Raw genomic sequence first — 15067 nt, forward strand, 5'->3', positions numbered from 1 at the left:
CGTTGGCGGTGTGGTTTATATTCCTTGAGGCGTGTTGGCGGTGTGGTTTATATTCCTTGAGGCGAGTTGGCGGTGTGGTTTATATTCCTTGAGGCGAGTCGGCGGTGTGGTTTATATTCTCTGTGGCGAGTTGGCGATGTGGTTTGTATTCCTTGAGGTGAGTTGGCAGTGTAGTTTATATTCATTGAGGCGAGTTGGCGGTGTGGTTTATATTCCTTGAGGCGAGTGGGCCATGTGGTTTATATTCCCTGAGGCGAGTTGGCTGTGTGGTTTATATTCCTCGAGGCGGGTTGGCGGTGTGGTTTATATTCCTTGAGGCGAGTTGGCGGTGTGGTTTATATTCCTTGAGGCGAGTTGGCGGTGTGGTATATGTTCCCTGAGGTGAGTTGGCGGTGTGGTTTATATTCCTTGAGGCGTGTTGGAGGTGTAGTTTATATTCCTTCAGGTGAGTTGGCGCTGTAGTTTATATTCCTTGAGGCGATTTGGCGGTGTGGTTTATATTCATTGAGGCGAGTTGGTGCTTTGGTTTATATACCCTGAGGCGAGTTGGCAGTGCGGCTTATATTCCTTGAGGCGATTTGGCGGTGAGTTTTATATTCCTTGAGGCGAGTTGGTGCTGTGGTTTATATCCCCTGAGCCGAGTTGGCTGTGTGGTTTATATTCCCTGAGGTGAGTTGGCAGTGTGGTTTATATTCCTTGAGGTGATTTGGCGGTGTGATTTATATTCCTTCAGGCGAGTTGGCGGTGTGGTTTATATTCTCTGTGGCGAGTTGGTGGTGTGGTTTATATTCTCTGTGTCGAGTTGGCAGTGTGGTTTATATTCCTTGAGGCGAGTTGGTGCTGTGGTTTATATCCCCTGAGGCGAGTTGGCGGTGTGGTTTATATTCCTAGAGGCGAGTTGGCGGTGTGGTTTATATTCCTAGAGGCGAGTTGGCGGTGTGGTTTATATTCCTAGAGGCGAGTTGGCGGTGTGGTTTATATTCCAAGAGGCTAGTTGGAGGTGTAGTTTATATTCCTTGAGGCGAGTTGGCGGTGTGGTTTATATTCCTTGAGGTGATGTGGCGGTGTGGTTTATATTCCTTGAGGCGAGTTGGCCGTGTGGTTTATATTCCTTGAGGCGAGTTGGCACTGTGGTTTATATTCTCTGTGGCTAGTTGGCGTTGTGGTTTATATTATCTTTGGCAAGTTGGCGGTGTGGTTTATATTTTCTGTGGCGAGTTGGCGGTGTGGTTTATATTCCTTGAGGTGAGTTGACGGTGTGGTTTATATTCCCTGAGGTGAGTTGCCGGTGTGGTTTATATTCCTTGAGGCGTGTTGGCGGTGTGGTTTATATTCCTTGAGGCGAGTTGGCGGTGTGGTTTATATTCCTTGAGGCGAGTCGGCGGTGTGGTTTATATTCTCTGTGGCGAGTTGGCGGTGTGGTTTATATTCCTTGAGGTGAGTTGGCAGTGTAGTTTATATTCATTGAGGCGAGTTGGCGGTGTGGTTTATATTGCTTGAGGCGAGTTGGCCATGTGGTTTATATTCCTTGAGGCGAGTTGGCGGTGTGGTTTATATCCCTTGAGGCGAGTCGGCGGTGTGGTTTATATTCCTTGAGGCGAGTCGGCGGTGTGGTTTTTATTCTCTGTGGCGAGTTGGCGGTGTGGTTTATATTCCTTGAGGCGAGTTGGCCATGTGGTTTATATTCCTTGAGGCGAGTTGGCGGTGTGGTTTATATTCCTTGAGGCGAGTCGGCGGTGTGGTTTATATTCTCTGTGGCGAGTTGGCGGTGTGGTTTGTATTCCTTGAGGTGAGTTGGCAGTGTAGTTTATATTCATTGAGGCGAGTTGTCGGTGTGGTTTATATTCCTTGAGGCGAGTTGGCCATGTGGTTTATATTCCCTGAGGCGAGTTGGCTGTGTGGTTTATATTCCTCGAGGCGAGTTGGCGGTGTGGTTTATATTCCTTGAGGCGAGTTGGCGGTGTGGTTTATATTCCTTGAGGCGAGTTGGCGGTGTGGTATATATTCCCTGAGGTGAGTTGGCGGTGTGGTTTATATTCCTTGAGGCAAGTTGGCGTTGTGGTTTATATTCTCTTTGGCAAGTTGGCAGTGTGGTTTATATTTTCTGTGGCGAGTTGTCGGTGTGGAGTTGTCGGTGTGGTTTATATTCCTTGAGGTGATTTGGAGGTGTGGTTTATATTCTCTGTGGCGAGTTGGCGTATGGTTTAAATTCCTTGAGGCGAGTTGGCGCTGTGGTTTATTTTCCCTGAGGCGAGTTGGCGGTGTGGTTTATTTTCTTTGAGGTGAGTTGGCGGTGTGGTTTAAATACCCTGAGCCGAGTTGGCGGTGTGGTTTAAGTACCCTGAGCCGAGTTGGCGGTGTGGTTTATATACCCTGAGGCAAGTTGGCGGTGTGGTTTACATACCCTGAGCCGAGTTGGTGGTATGGTTCATATTCGTTGAGGCGAGTTGGCGGTGTGGTTCATAATTCATACGGCGAGTTGGCGATGTGGTTTATATTCCTTGAGGCGAGTTGGCGGTGTGATTTAATTCTTTGAGGCTAGTTGGCGGTGTGGTTTCTATTCTCTGTGGTGAGTTGGTGTGGTTTATATTCTCTGTGTCGAGTTGGCGGTGTGGTTTATATTGTCTGTCTCGAGTTGGCGGATTATTTTTATTCCTTGTGGCGAGTTGGGGGTGTTGTTTATATTGTCTGTTTCGAGTTGGCGGATTATTTTTATTCCTTCAGGCGAGTTGGCGGTGTGGTTTATATTCCTTGAGGCGAGTTGGCGGTGTTGTTTATATTCCTTGAGGTGAGGTGGCGGTGTGGTTTATATACCCTAGCCGAGTTGGCGGTGTGTTTTTTATTTTCTGTGGCGTGTTGGCGCTGTGGTTTATATTCCTTGAGGCGAGTTGGCGGTGTGGTTTATATTCCTTGAGGCGTGTTGGAGGTGTAGTTTATATTCCTTCAGGTGAGTTGGCGCTGTAGTTTATATTCCTTGAGGCGATTTGGCGGTGTGGTTTATATTCATTGAGGCGAGTTGGTGCTTTGGTTTATATACCCTGAGGCGAGTTGGCAGTGCGGCTTATATTCCTTGAGGCGATTTGGCGGTGAGTTTTATATTCCTTGAGGCGAGTTGGTGCTGTGGTTTATATCCCCTGAGCCGAGTTGGCTGTGTGGTTTATATTCCCTGAGGTGAGTTGGCAGTGTGGTTTATATTCCTTGAGGTGATTTGGCGGTGTGATTTATATTCCTTCAGGCGAGTTGGCGGTGTGGTTTATATTCTCTGTGGCGAGTTGGTGGTGTGGTTTATATTCTCTGTGTCGAGTTGGCAGTGTGGTTTATATTCCTTGAGGCGAGTTGGTGCTGTGGTTTATATACCCTGAGGCGAGTTGGCGGTGTGGTTTATATTCCTAGAGGCGAGTTGGCGGTGTGGTTTATATTCCTAGAGGCGAGTTGGCGGTGTGGTTTATATTCCTAGAGGCGAGTTGGCGGTGTGGTTTATATTCCAAGAGGCTAGTTGGAGGTGTAGTTTATATTCCTTGAGGCGAGTTGGCGGTGTGGTTTATATTCCTTGAGGTGATGTGGCGGTGTGGTTTATATTCCTTGAGGCGAGTTGGCCGTGTGGTTTATATTCCTTGAGGCGAGTTGGCACTGTGGTTTATATTCTCTGTGGCTAGTTGGCGTTGTGGTTTATATTATCTTTGGCAAGTTGGCCCTGTGGTTTATATTTTCTGTGGCGAGTTGGCGGTGTGGTTTATATTCCTTGAGGCAAGTTGGCGCTGTGGTTTATATTCCCTGAGGCGAGTTGGCGGTGTGGTTTATATTCCTTGAGGTGAGTTGACGGTGTGGTTTATATTCCCTGAGGTGAGTTGCCGGTGTGGTTTATATTCCTTGAGGCGTGTTGGCGGTGTGGTTTATATTCCTTGAGGCGAGTTGGCGGTGTGGTTTATATTCCTTGAGGCGAGTCGGCGGTGTGGTTTATATTCCTTGAGGTGAGTTGGCGGTGTGGTTTATATTGATTGAGGCGAGTTGGCCATGTGGTTTATATTCCTTGAGGCGAGTTGGCGGTGTGGTTTATATTCCTTGAGGCGAGTCGGCGGTGTGGTTTATATTCCTTGAGGCGAGTCGGCGGTGTGGTTTATATTCTCTGTGGCGAGTTGGCGGTGTGGTTTATATTCCTTGAGGCGCGTTGGCCATGTGGTTTATATTCCTTGAGGCGAGTTGGCGGTGTGGTTTATATTCCTTGAGGCGAGTTGGCGGTGTGGTTTATATTCCTTGAGGCGAGTTGGCGGTGTGGTATATATTCCCTGAGGTGAGTTGGCGGTGTGGTTTATATTCCTTGAGGCAAGTTGGCGTTGTGGTTTATATTCTCTTTGGCAAGTTGGCAGTGTGGTTTATATTTTCTGTGGCGAGTTGTCGGTGTGGAGTTGTCGGTGTGGTTTATATTCCTTGAGGTGATTTGGAGGTGTGGTTTATATTCTCTGTGGCGAGTTGGCGTATGGTTTAAATTCCTTGAGGCGAGTTGGCGCTGTGGTTTATTTTCCCTGAGGCGAGTTGGCGGTGTGGTTTATTTTCTTTGAGGTGAGTTGGCGGTGTGGTTTAAATACCCTGAGCCGAGTTGGCGGTGTGGTTTAAGTACCCTGAGCCGAGTTGGCGGTGTGGTTTATATACCCTGAGGCAAGTTGGCGGTGTGGTTTACATACCCTGAGCCGAGTTGGTGGTATGGTTCATATTCGTTGAGGCGAGTTGGCGGTGTGGTTCATAATTCATACGGCGAGTTGGCGATGTGGTTTATATTCCTTGAGGCGAGTTGGCGGTGTGATTTAATTCTTTGAGGCTAGTTGGCGGTGTGGTTTCTATTCTCTGTGGTGAGTTGGTGTGGTTTATATTCTCTGTGTCGAGTTGGCGGTGTGGTTTATATTGTCTGTCTCGAGTTGGCGGATTATTTTTATTCCTTGTGGCGAGTTGGGGGTGTTGTTTATATTGTCTGTTTCGAGTTGGCGGATTATTTTTATTCCTTCAGGCGAGTTGGCGGTGTGGTTTATATTCCTTGAGGCGAGTTGGCGGTGTTGTTTATATTCCTTGAGGTGAGGTGGCGGTGTGGTTTATATACCCTAGCCGAGTTGGCGGTGTGTTTTTTATTTTCTGTGGCGTGTTGGCGCTGTGGTTTATATTCCTTGAGGCGAGTTGGCGGTGTGGTTTATATTCCTTGAGGCGTGTTGGAGGTGTAGTTTATATTCCTTCAGGTGAGTTGGCGCTGTAGTTTATATTCCTTGAGGCGATTTGGCGGTGTGGTTTATATTCATTGAGGCGAGTTGGTGCTTTGGTTTATATACCCTGAGGCGAGTTGGCAGTGCGGCTTATATTCCTTGAGGCGATTTGGCGGTGAGTTTTATATTCCTTGAGGCGAGTTGGTGCTGTGGTTTATATCCCCTGAGCCGAGTTGGCTGTGTGGTTTATATTCCCTGAGGTGAGTTGGCAGTGTGGTTTATATTCCTTGAGGTGATTTGGCGGTGTGATTTATATTCCTTCAGGCGAGTTGGCGGTGTGGTTTATATTCTCTGTGGCGAGTTGGTGGTGTGGTTTATATTCTCTGTGTCGAGTTGGCAGTGTGTTTTATATTCCTTGAGGCGAGTTGGTGCTGTGGTTTATATACCCTGAGGCGAGTTGGCGGTGTGGTTTATATTCCTAGAGGCGAGTTGGCGGTGTGGTTTATATTCCTAGAGGCGAGTTGGCGGTGTGGTTTATATTCCTAGAGGCGAGTTGGCGGTGTGGTTTATATTCCAAGAGGCTAGTTGGAGGTGTAGTTTATATTCCTTGAGGCGAGTTGGCGGTGTGGTTTATATTCCTTGAGGTGATGTGGCGGTGTGGTTTATATTCCTTGAGGCGAGTTGGCCGTGTGGTTTATATTCCTTGAGGCGAGTTGGCACTGTGGTTTATATTCTCTGTGGCTAGTTGGCGTTGTGGTTTATATTATCTTTGGTAAGTTGGCCCTGTGGTTTATATTTTCTGTGGCGAGTTGGCGGTGTGGTTTATATTCCTTGAGGCAAGTTGGCGCTGTGGTTTATATTCCCTGAGGCGAGTTGGCGGTGTGGTTTATATTCCTTGAGGTGAGTTGACGGTGTGGTTTATATTCCCTGAGGTGAGTTGCCGGTGTGGTTTATATTCCTTGAGGCGTGTTGGCGGTGTGGTTTATATTCCTTGAGGCGAGTTGGCGGTGTGGTTTATATTCCTTGAGGCGAGTCGGCGGTGTGGTTTATATTCCTTGAGGTGAGTTGGCGGTGTGGTTTATATTGATTGAGGCGAGTTGGCCATGTGGTTTATATTCCTTGAGGCGAGTTGGCGGTGTGGTTTATATTCCTTGAGGCGAGTCGGCGGTGTGGTTTATATTCCTTGAGGCGAGTCGGCGGTGTGGTTTATATTCTCTGTGGCGAGTTGGCGGTGTGGTTTATATTCCTTGAGGCGCGTTGGCCATGTGGTTTATATTCCTTGAGGCGAGTTGGCGGTGTGGTTTATATTCCTTGAGGCGAGTCGGCGGTGTGGTTTATATTCTCTGTGGTGAGTTGGCGGTGTGGTTTGTATTCCTTGAGGTGAGTTGGCAGTGTAGTTTATATTCATTGAGGCGAGTTGGCGGTGTAGTTTATATTCCTTGAGGCGAGTTGGCCATGTGGTTTATATTCCCTGAGGCGAGTTGGCTGTGTGGTTTATATTCCTCGAGGCGAGTTGGCGGTGTGGTTTATATTCCTTGAGGCGAGTTGGCGGTGTGGTTTATATTCCTTGAGGCGAGTTGGCGGTGTGGTATATATTCCCTGAGGTGAGTTGGCGGTGTGGTTTATATTCCTTGAGGCAAGTTGGCGTTGTGGTTTATATTCTCTTTGGCAAGTTGGCAGTGTGGTTTATATTTTCTGTGGCGAGTTGTCGGTGTGGAGTTGTCGGTGTGGTTTATATTCCTTGAGGCGAGTTGGCGCTGTGGTTTATTTTCCCTGAGGCGAGTTGGCGGTGTGGTTTATTTTCTTTGAGGTGAGTTGGCGGTGTGGTTTAAATACCCTGAGCCGAGTTGGCGGTGTGGTTTAAGTACCCTGAGCCGAATTGGCGGTGTGGTTTATATACCCTGAGGCAAGTTGGCGGTGTGGTTTACATACCCTGAGCCGAGTTGGTGGTATGGTTCATATTCGTTGAGGCGAGTTGGCGGTGTGGTTCATAATTCATACGGCGAGTTGGTGATGTGGTTTATATTCCTTGAGGCGAGTTGGCGGTGTGATTTAATTCTTTGAGGCTAGTTGGCGGTGTGGTTTCTATTCTCTGTGGTGAGTTGGTGTGGTTTATATTCTCTGTGTCGAGTTGGCGGTGTGGTTTATATTGTCTGTCTCGAGTTGGCGGATTATTTTTATTCCTTGTGGCGAGTTGGCGGTGTTGTTTATATTGTCTGTTTCGAGTTGGCGGATTATTTTTATTCCTTCAGGCGAGTTGGCGGTGTGGTTTATATTCCTTGAGGCGAGTTGGCGGAGTTGTTTATATTCCTTGAGGTGAGGTGGCGGTGTGGTTTATATTCCTTGAGGCGAGTTGGCCGTGTGGTTTATATTCCTTGAGGCGAGTTGGCGCTGTCGTTTATATTCTCTGTGGCGAGTTGGCGGTGTGGTTTATATTCTCTGTGGCAAGTTGGCGGTGTGGTTTATATTTTCTGTGGCGAGTTGGCGGTGTGGTTTATATTCCTTGAGGCGAGTTGGCGGTGTGGTTTATATTCCTTGAGGCGAGTTGGCGGTGTGGTTAATATTCTCTGTGGTGAGTTGGCGGTGTGGTTTATATTCCCTGAGGCGAGTTTGCGGTGTGGTTTATATTCCTTGAGGCGAGTTGGCGGTGTGGTTTATATTCCTTGAGATGAGTTGGCGGTGTCGTTTATATACCCTATGGCGCGTTGGCGGTGTGCTTTATATTCCTTGAGGCGAGTTGGCGGTGTGGTTTATATTCCTTGAGGCGAGTTGGCGGTGTGGTTTATATTCCTTGATGTGAGTTGGCGGTGTGGTTTATATTCCTTGAGGCGAGTTGGCGGTGTGGTTTATATTCCTTGAGGCGAGTTGGCGGTATGGTTTATATTCCTTGAGGCGAGTTGGCGTTGTGGTTTATATTACTTGAGGCTAGTTGGCGCTGTGGTTTATATTCCTTGAGGCGAGTTGGCGGTGTGGTTTATATTCCTTGAGGTGAGGTGGCGGTGTGGTTTATATTCCTTGAGGCGAGTTGGCCGTGTGGTTTATATTCCTTGAGGCGAGTTGGCGCTGTGGTTTATATTCTCTTTGGCAAGTTGGCGGTGTGGTTTATATTTTCTGTGGCGAGTTGGCGGTGTGGTTTATATTCCTTGAGGTGATTTGGCGGTGTGGTTTATATTCCTTGAGGCGAGTTGGCGCTGTGGTTTATATTCCCTGAGGCGAGTTGGCGGTGTGGTTTATATTCCTTGAGGTGAGTTGGCGGTGTGGTTTATATTCCCTGAGGTGAGTTGCCGGTGTGGTTTATATTCCTTAAGGCGTGTTGGCGGTGTGGTTTATATTCCTTGAGGCGAGTTGGCGGTGTGGTTTATATTCTCTGTGGCGAGTTGGCGGTGTGGTTTGTATTCCTTGAGGTGATTTGGCAGTGTAGTTTATATTCATTGAGGCGAGTTGGCGGTGTGGTTTATATTCCTTGAGGCGAGTTGGCCATGTGGTTTATATTCCCTGAGGCGAGTTGGCTGTGTGGTTTATATTCCTCGAGGCGAGTTGGAGGTGTGGTTTATATTCCTTGAGGCGAGTTGGCGGTGTGGTTTATATTCCTTGAGGCGAGTTGGCGGTGTGCTATATATTCCCTGAGGTGAGTTGGCGGTGTGGTTTATATTCCTTGAGGCAAGTTGGCGGTGTGTTTTATATACTTTTGGCGAGTTGGCGGTGTGGTTTATATTCTCTGTGGCGAGTTGGCAGTGTGGTTTATATTCCTTGAGACGAGTTGGCCGTGTAGTTTATATTCCTTGAGGCGAATTGGTGGTTTGGTTTATATTCCTTGAGGCGAGTTGGTGCTGTGGTTTATATTCCCTGAGGCAAGTTGGCGGTGTGGTTTATATTCCATGAGCTGTGTTGGCAGTGTGGTTTATATACTTTGAGGCGAGTTGGCGGTGTGGCTTATATTCCTTGAGGCGAGTTGGCGGTGTGGTTTATATTCCTTGAGGCGTGTTGGAGGTGTAGTTTATATTCCTTCAGGTGAGTTGGCGCTGTAGTTTATATTCCTTGAGGCGATTTGGCGGTGTGGTTTATATTCATTGAGGCGAGTTGGTGCTTTGGTTTATATACCCTGAGGCGAGTTGGCAGTGCGGCTTATATTCCTTGAGGCGATTTGGCGGTGAGGTTTATATTCCTTGAGGCGAGTTGGTGCTGTGGTTTATATCCCCTGAGCCGAGTTGGCGGTGTGGTTTATATTGCTTGAGGCGAGTTGGCCATGTGGTTTATATTCCTTGAGGCGAGTTGGCGGTGTGGTTTATATTCCTTGAGGCGAGTCGGCGGTGTGGTTTATATTCTCTGTGGCGAGTTGGCAGTGTGGTTTATATTCCCTGAGGCGAGTTGGCGGTGTGGTTTATATTCCTCGAGGCGAGTTGGCGGTGTGGTTTATATTCCTTGAGGCGAGTTGGCGGTGTGGTTTATATTCCTTGAGGCGAGTTGGCGGTGTGGTATATATTCCCTGAGGTGAGTTGGCGGTGTGGTTTATATTCCTTGAGGCAAGTTGGCGGTGTGTTTTATATTCCTTGAGGCGAGTTGGCGGTGTGGTTTATATTCTCTGTGGCGAGTTGGCAGTGTGGTTTATATTCCTTGAGACGAGTTGGCAGTTTAGTTTATATTCCTTGAGGCGAATTGGTGGTTTGGTTTATATTCCTTGAGGCGAGTTGGTGCTGTGGTTTATATTCCCTGAGGCAAGTTGGCGGTGTGGTTTATATTCCTTGAGCTGAGTTGGCAGTGTGGTTTATATACTTTGAGGCGTGTTGGCGGTGTGGTTTATATTCCTTGAGGCGTGTTGGCGGTGTGGTTTATATTCCTTGAGGCGAGTTGGCGGTGTGGTTTATATTCCTTGAGGCGAGTCGGCGGTGTGGTTTATATTCTCTGTGGCGAGTTGGCGATGTGGTTTGTATTCCTTGAGGTGAGTTGGCAGTGTAGTTTATATTCATTGAGGCGAGTTGGCGGTGTGGTTTATATTCCTTGAGGCGAGTGGGCCATGTGGTTTATATTCCCTGAGGCGAGTTGGCTGTGTGGTTTATATTCCTCGAGGCGGGTTGGCGGTGTGGTTTATATTCCTTGAGGCGAGTTGGCGGTGTGGTTTATATTCCTTGAGGCGAGTTGGCGGTGTGGTATATATTCCCTGAGGTGAGTTGGCGGTGTGGTTTATATTCCTTGAGGCGTGTTGGAGGTGTAGTTTATATTCCTTCAGGTGAGTTGGCGCTGTAGTTTATATTCCTTGAGGCGATTTGGCGGTGTGGTTTATATTCATTGAGGCGAGTTGGTGCTTTGGTTTATATACCCTGAGGCGAGTTGGCAGTGCGGCTTATATTCCTTGAGGCGATTTGGCGGTGAGTTTTATATTCCTTGAGGCGAGTTGGTGCTGTGGTTTATATCCCCTGAGCCGAGTTGGCTGTGTGGTTTATATTCCCTGAGGTGAGTTGGCAGTGTGGTTTATATTCCTTGAGGTGATTTGGCGGTGTGATTTATATTCCTTCAGGCGAGTTGGCGGTGTGGTTTATATTCTCTGTGGCGAGTTGGTGGTGTGGTTTATATTCTCTGTGTCGAGTTGGCAGTGTGGTTTATATTCCTTGAGGCGAGTTGGTGCTGTGGTTTATATACCCTGAGGCGAGTTGGCGGTGTGGTTTATATTCCTAGAGGCGAGTTGGCGGTGTGGTTTATATTCCTAGAGGCAAGTTGGCGGTGTGGTTTATATTCCTAGAGGCGAGTTGGCTGTGTGGTTTATATTCCTAGAGGCAAGTTGGAGGTGTGGTTTATATTCCTTGAGGCGAGTTGGCGCTGTGGTTTATATTGCTTGAGGTGATGTGGCGGTGTGGTTTATATTCCTTGAGGCGAGTTGGCCGTGTGGTTTATATTCCTTGAGGCGAGTTGGCACTGTGGTTTATATTCTCTGTGGCTAGTTGGCGTTGTGGTTTATATTATCTTTGGCAAGTTGGCGGTGTGGTTTATATTTTCTGTGGCGAGTTGGCGGTGTGGTTTATATTCCTTGAGGTGAGTTGACGGTGTGGTTTATATTCCCTGAGGTGAGTTGCGGTGTGGTTTATATTCCTTGAGGCGTGTTGGCGGTGTGGTTTATATTCCTTGAGGCGAGTTGGCGGTGTGGTTTATATTCCTTGAGGCGAGTCGGCGGTGTGGTTTATATTCTCTGTGGCGAGTTGGCGGTGTGGTTTATATTCCTTGAGGTGAGTTGGCAGTGTAGTTTATATTCATTGAGGCGAGTTGGCGGTGTGGTTTATATTGCTTGAGGCGAGTTGGCCATGTGGTTTATATTCCTTGAGGCGAGTTGGCGGTGTGGTTTATATCCCTTGAGGCGAGTCGGCGGTGTGGTTTATATTCCTTGAGGCGAGTCGGCGGTGTGGTTTTTATTCTCTGTGGCGAGTTGGCGGTGTGGTTTATATTCCTTGAGGCGAGTTGACCATGTGGTTTATATTCCTTGAGGCGAGTTGGCGGTGTGGTTTATATTCCTTGAGGCGAGTGGGCGGTGTGGTTTATATTCTCTGTGGCGAGTTGGCGGTGTGGTTTGTATTCCCTGAGGCGAGTTGGCAGTGTAGTTTATATTCATTGAGGCGAGTTGGCGGTGTGGTTTATATTCCTTGAGGCGAGTTGGCCATGTGGTTTATATTCCCTGAGGCGAGTTGGCTGTGTGGTTTATATTCCTCGAGGCGAGTTGGCGGTGTGGTTTATATTCCTTGAGGCGAGTTGGCGGTGTGGTTTATATTCCTTGAGGCGAGTTGGCGGTGTGGTATATATTCCGTGAGGTGAGTTGGCGGTGTGGTTTATATTCCTTGAGGCAAGTTGGCGTTGTGGTTTATATTCTCTTTGGCAAGTTGGCGGTGTGGTTTATATTTTCTGTGGCGAGTTGTCGGTGTGGTTTATATTCCTTGAGGTGATTTGGCGGTGTGGTTTATATTCTCTGTGGCGAGTTGGCGTATGGTTTATATTCCTTGAGGCGAGTTGGCGCTGTGGTTTATATTCCCTGAGGCGAGTTGGCGGTGTGGTTTACATTCTTTGAGGTGAGTTGGCGGTGTGGTTTATATACCCTGAGCCGAGTTGGCGGTGTGGTTTAAATACCCTGAGCCGAGTTGGCGGTGTGGTTTATATACCCTGAGGCAAGTTGGCGGTGTGGTTTACATACCCTGAGCCGAGTTGGTGGTATGGTTCATATTCGTTGAGGCGAGTTGGCGGTGTGGTTCATAATTCATACGGCGAGTTGGCGATGTGGTTTATATTCCTTGAGGCGAGTTGGCGGTGTGATTTAATTCTTTGAGGCTAGTTGGCGGTGTGGTTTCTATTCTCTGTGGTGAGTTGGTGTGGTTTATATTCTCTGTGTCGAGTTGGCGGTGTGGTTTATATTGTCTGTCTCGAGTTGGCGGATTATTTTTATTCCTTGTGGCGAGTTGGGGGTGTTGTTTATATTGTCTGTTTCGAGTTGGCGGATTATTTTTATTCCTTCAGGCGAGTTGGCGGTGTGGTTTATATTCCTTGAGGCGAGTTGGCGGTGTTGTTTATATTCCTTGAGGTGAGGTGGCGGTGTGGTTTATATACCCTAGCCGAGTTGGCGGTGTGTTTTTTATTTTCTGTGGCGTGTTGGCGCTGTGGTTTATATTCCTTGAGGCGAGTTGGCGGTGTGGTTTATATTCCTTGAGGCGTGTTGGAGGTGTAGTTTATATTCCTTCAGGTGAGTTGGCGCTGTAGTTTATATTCCTTGAGGCGATTTGGCGGTGTGGTTTATATTCATTGAGGCGAGTTGGTGCTTTGGTTTATATACCCTGAGGCGAGTTGGCAGTGCGGCTTATATTCCTTGAGGCGATTTGGCGGTGAGTTTTATATTCCTTGAGGCGAGTTGGTGCTGTGGTTTATATCCCCTGAGCCGAGTTGGCTGTGTGGTTTATATTCCCTGAGGTGAGTTGGCAGTGTGGTTTATATTCCTTGAGGTGATTTGGCGGTGTGATTTATATTCCTTCAGGCGAGTTGGCGGTGTGGTTTATATTCTCTGTGGCGAGTTGGTGGTGTGGTTTATATTCTCTGTGTCGAGTTGGCAGTGTGGTTTATATTCCTTGAGGCGAGTTGGTGCTGTGGTTTATATACCCTGAGGCGAGTTGGCGGTGTGGTTTATGTTCCTAGCGGCAAGTTGGCGGTGTGGTTTATATTCCTAGAGGCGAGTTGGCGGTGTGGTTTATATTCCTAGAGGCGAGTTGGCGGTGTGGTTTATATTCCAAGAGGCTAGTTGGAGGTGTAGTTTATATTCCTTGAGGCGAGTTGGCGGTGTGGTTTATATTCCTTGAGGTGATGTGGCGGTGTGGTTTATATTCCTTGAGGCGAGTTGGCCGTGTGGTTTATATTCCTTGAGGCGAGTTGGCACTGTGGTTTATATTCTCTGTGGCTAGTTGGCGTTGTGGTTTATATTATCTTTGGTAAGTTGGCCCTGTGGTTTATATTTTCTGTGGCGAGTTGGCGGTGTGGTTTATATTCCTTGAGGCAAGTTGGCGCTGTGGTTTATATTCCCTGAGGCGAGTTGGCGGTGTGGTTTATATTCCTTGAGGTGAGTTGACGGTGTGGTTTATATTCCCTGAGGTGAGTTGCCGGTGTGGTTTATATTCCTTGAGGCGTGTTGGCGGTGTGGTTTATATTCCTTGAGGCGAGTTGGCGGTGTGGTTTATATTCCTTGAGGCGAGTCGGCGGTGTGGTTTATATTCCTTGAGGTGAGTTGGCGGTGTGGTTTATATTGATTGAGGCGAGTTGGCCATGTGGTTTATATTCCTTGAGGCGAGTTGGCGGTGTGGTTTATATTCCTTGAGGCGAGTCGGCGGTGTGGTTTATATTCCTTGAGGCGAGTCGGCGGTGTGGTTTATATTCTCTGTGGCGAGTTGGCGGTGTGGTTTATATTCCTTGAGGCGCGTTGGCCATGTGGTTTATATTCCTTGAGGCGAGTTGGCGGTGTGGTTTATATTCCTTGAGGCGAGTCGGCGGTGTGGTTTATATTCTCTGTGGTGAGTTGGCGGTGTGGTTTGTATTCCTTGAGGTGAGTTGGCAGTGTAGTTTATATTCATTGAGGCGAGTTGGCGGTGTAGTTTATATTCCTTGAGGCGAGTTGGCCATGTGGTTTATATTCCCTGAGGCGAGTTGGCTGTGTGGTTTATATTCCTCGAGGCGAGTTGGCGGTGTGGTTTATATTCCTTGAGGCGAGTTGGCGGTGTGGTTTATATTCCTTGAGGCGAGTTGGCGGTGTGGTATATATTCCCTGAGGTGAGTTGGCGGTGTGGTTTATATTCCTTGAGGCAAGTTGGCGTTGTGGTTTATATTCTCTTTGGCAAGTTGGCAGTGTGGTTTATATTTTCTGTGGCGAGTTGTCGGTGTGGAGTTGTCGGTGTGGTTTATATTCCTTGAGGCGAGTTGGCGCTGTGGTTTATTTTCCCTGAGGCGAGTTGGCGGTGTGGTTTATTTTCTTTGAGGTGAGTTGGCGGTGTGGTTTAAATACCCTGAGCCGAGTTGGCGGTGTGGTTTAAGTACCCTGAGCCGAATTGGCGGTGTGGTTTATATACCCTGAGGCAAGTTGGCGGTGTGGTTTACATACCCTGAGCCGAGTTGGTGGTATGGTTCATATTCGTTGAGGCGAGTTGGCGGTGTGGTTAATAATTCATACGGCGAGTTGGTGATGTGGTTTATATTCCTTGAGGCGAGTTGGCGGTGTGATTTAATTCTTTGAGGCTAGTTGGCGGTGTGGTTTATATTCTCTGTGGTGAGTTGGTGTGGTTTATATTCTCTGTGTCGAGTTGGCGGTGTGGTTTATATTGTCTGTCTCGAGTTGGCGGATTATTTTTATTCCTTGTGGCGAGTTGGCG

Source organism: Carcharodon carcharias, chromosome 7 (genome assembly GCF_017639515.1).
Source record: "Carcharodon carcharias isolate sCarCar2 chromosome 7, sCarCar2.pri, whole genome shotgun sequence".
Lineage (NCBI taxonomy): Eukaryota > Metazoa > Chordata > Chondrichthyes > Lamniformes > Lamnidae > Carcharodon > Carcharodon carcharias.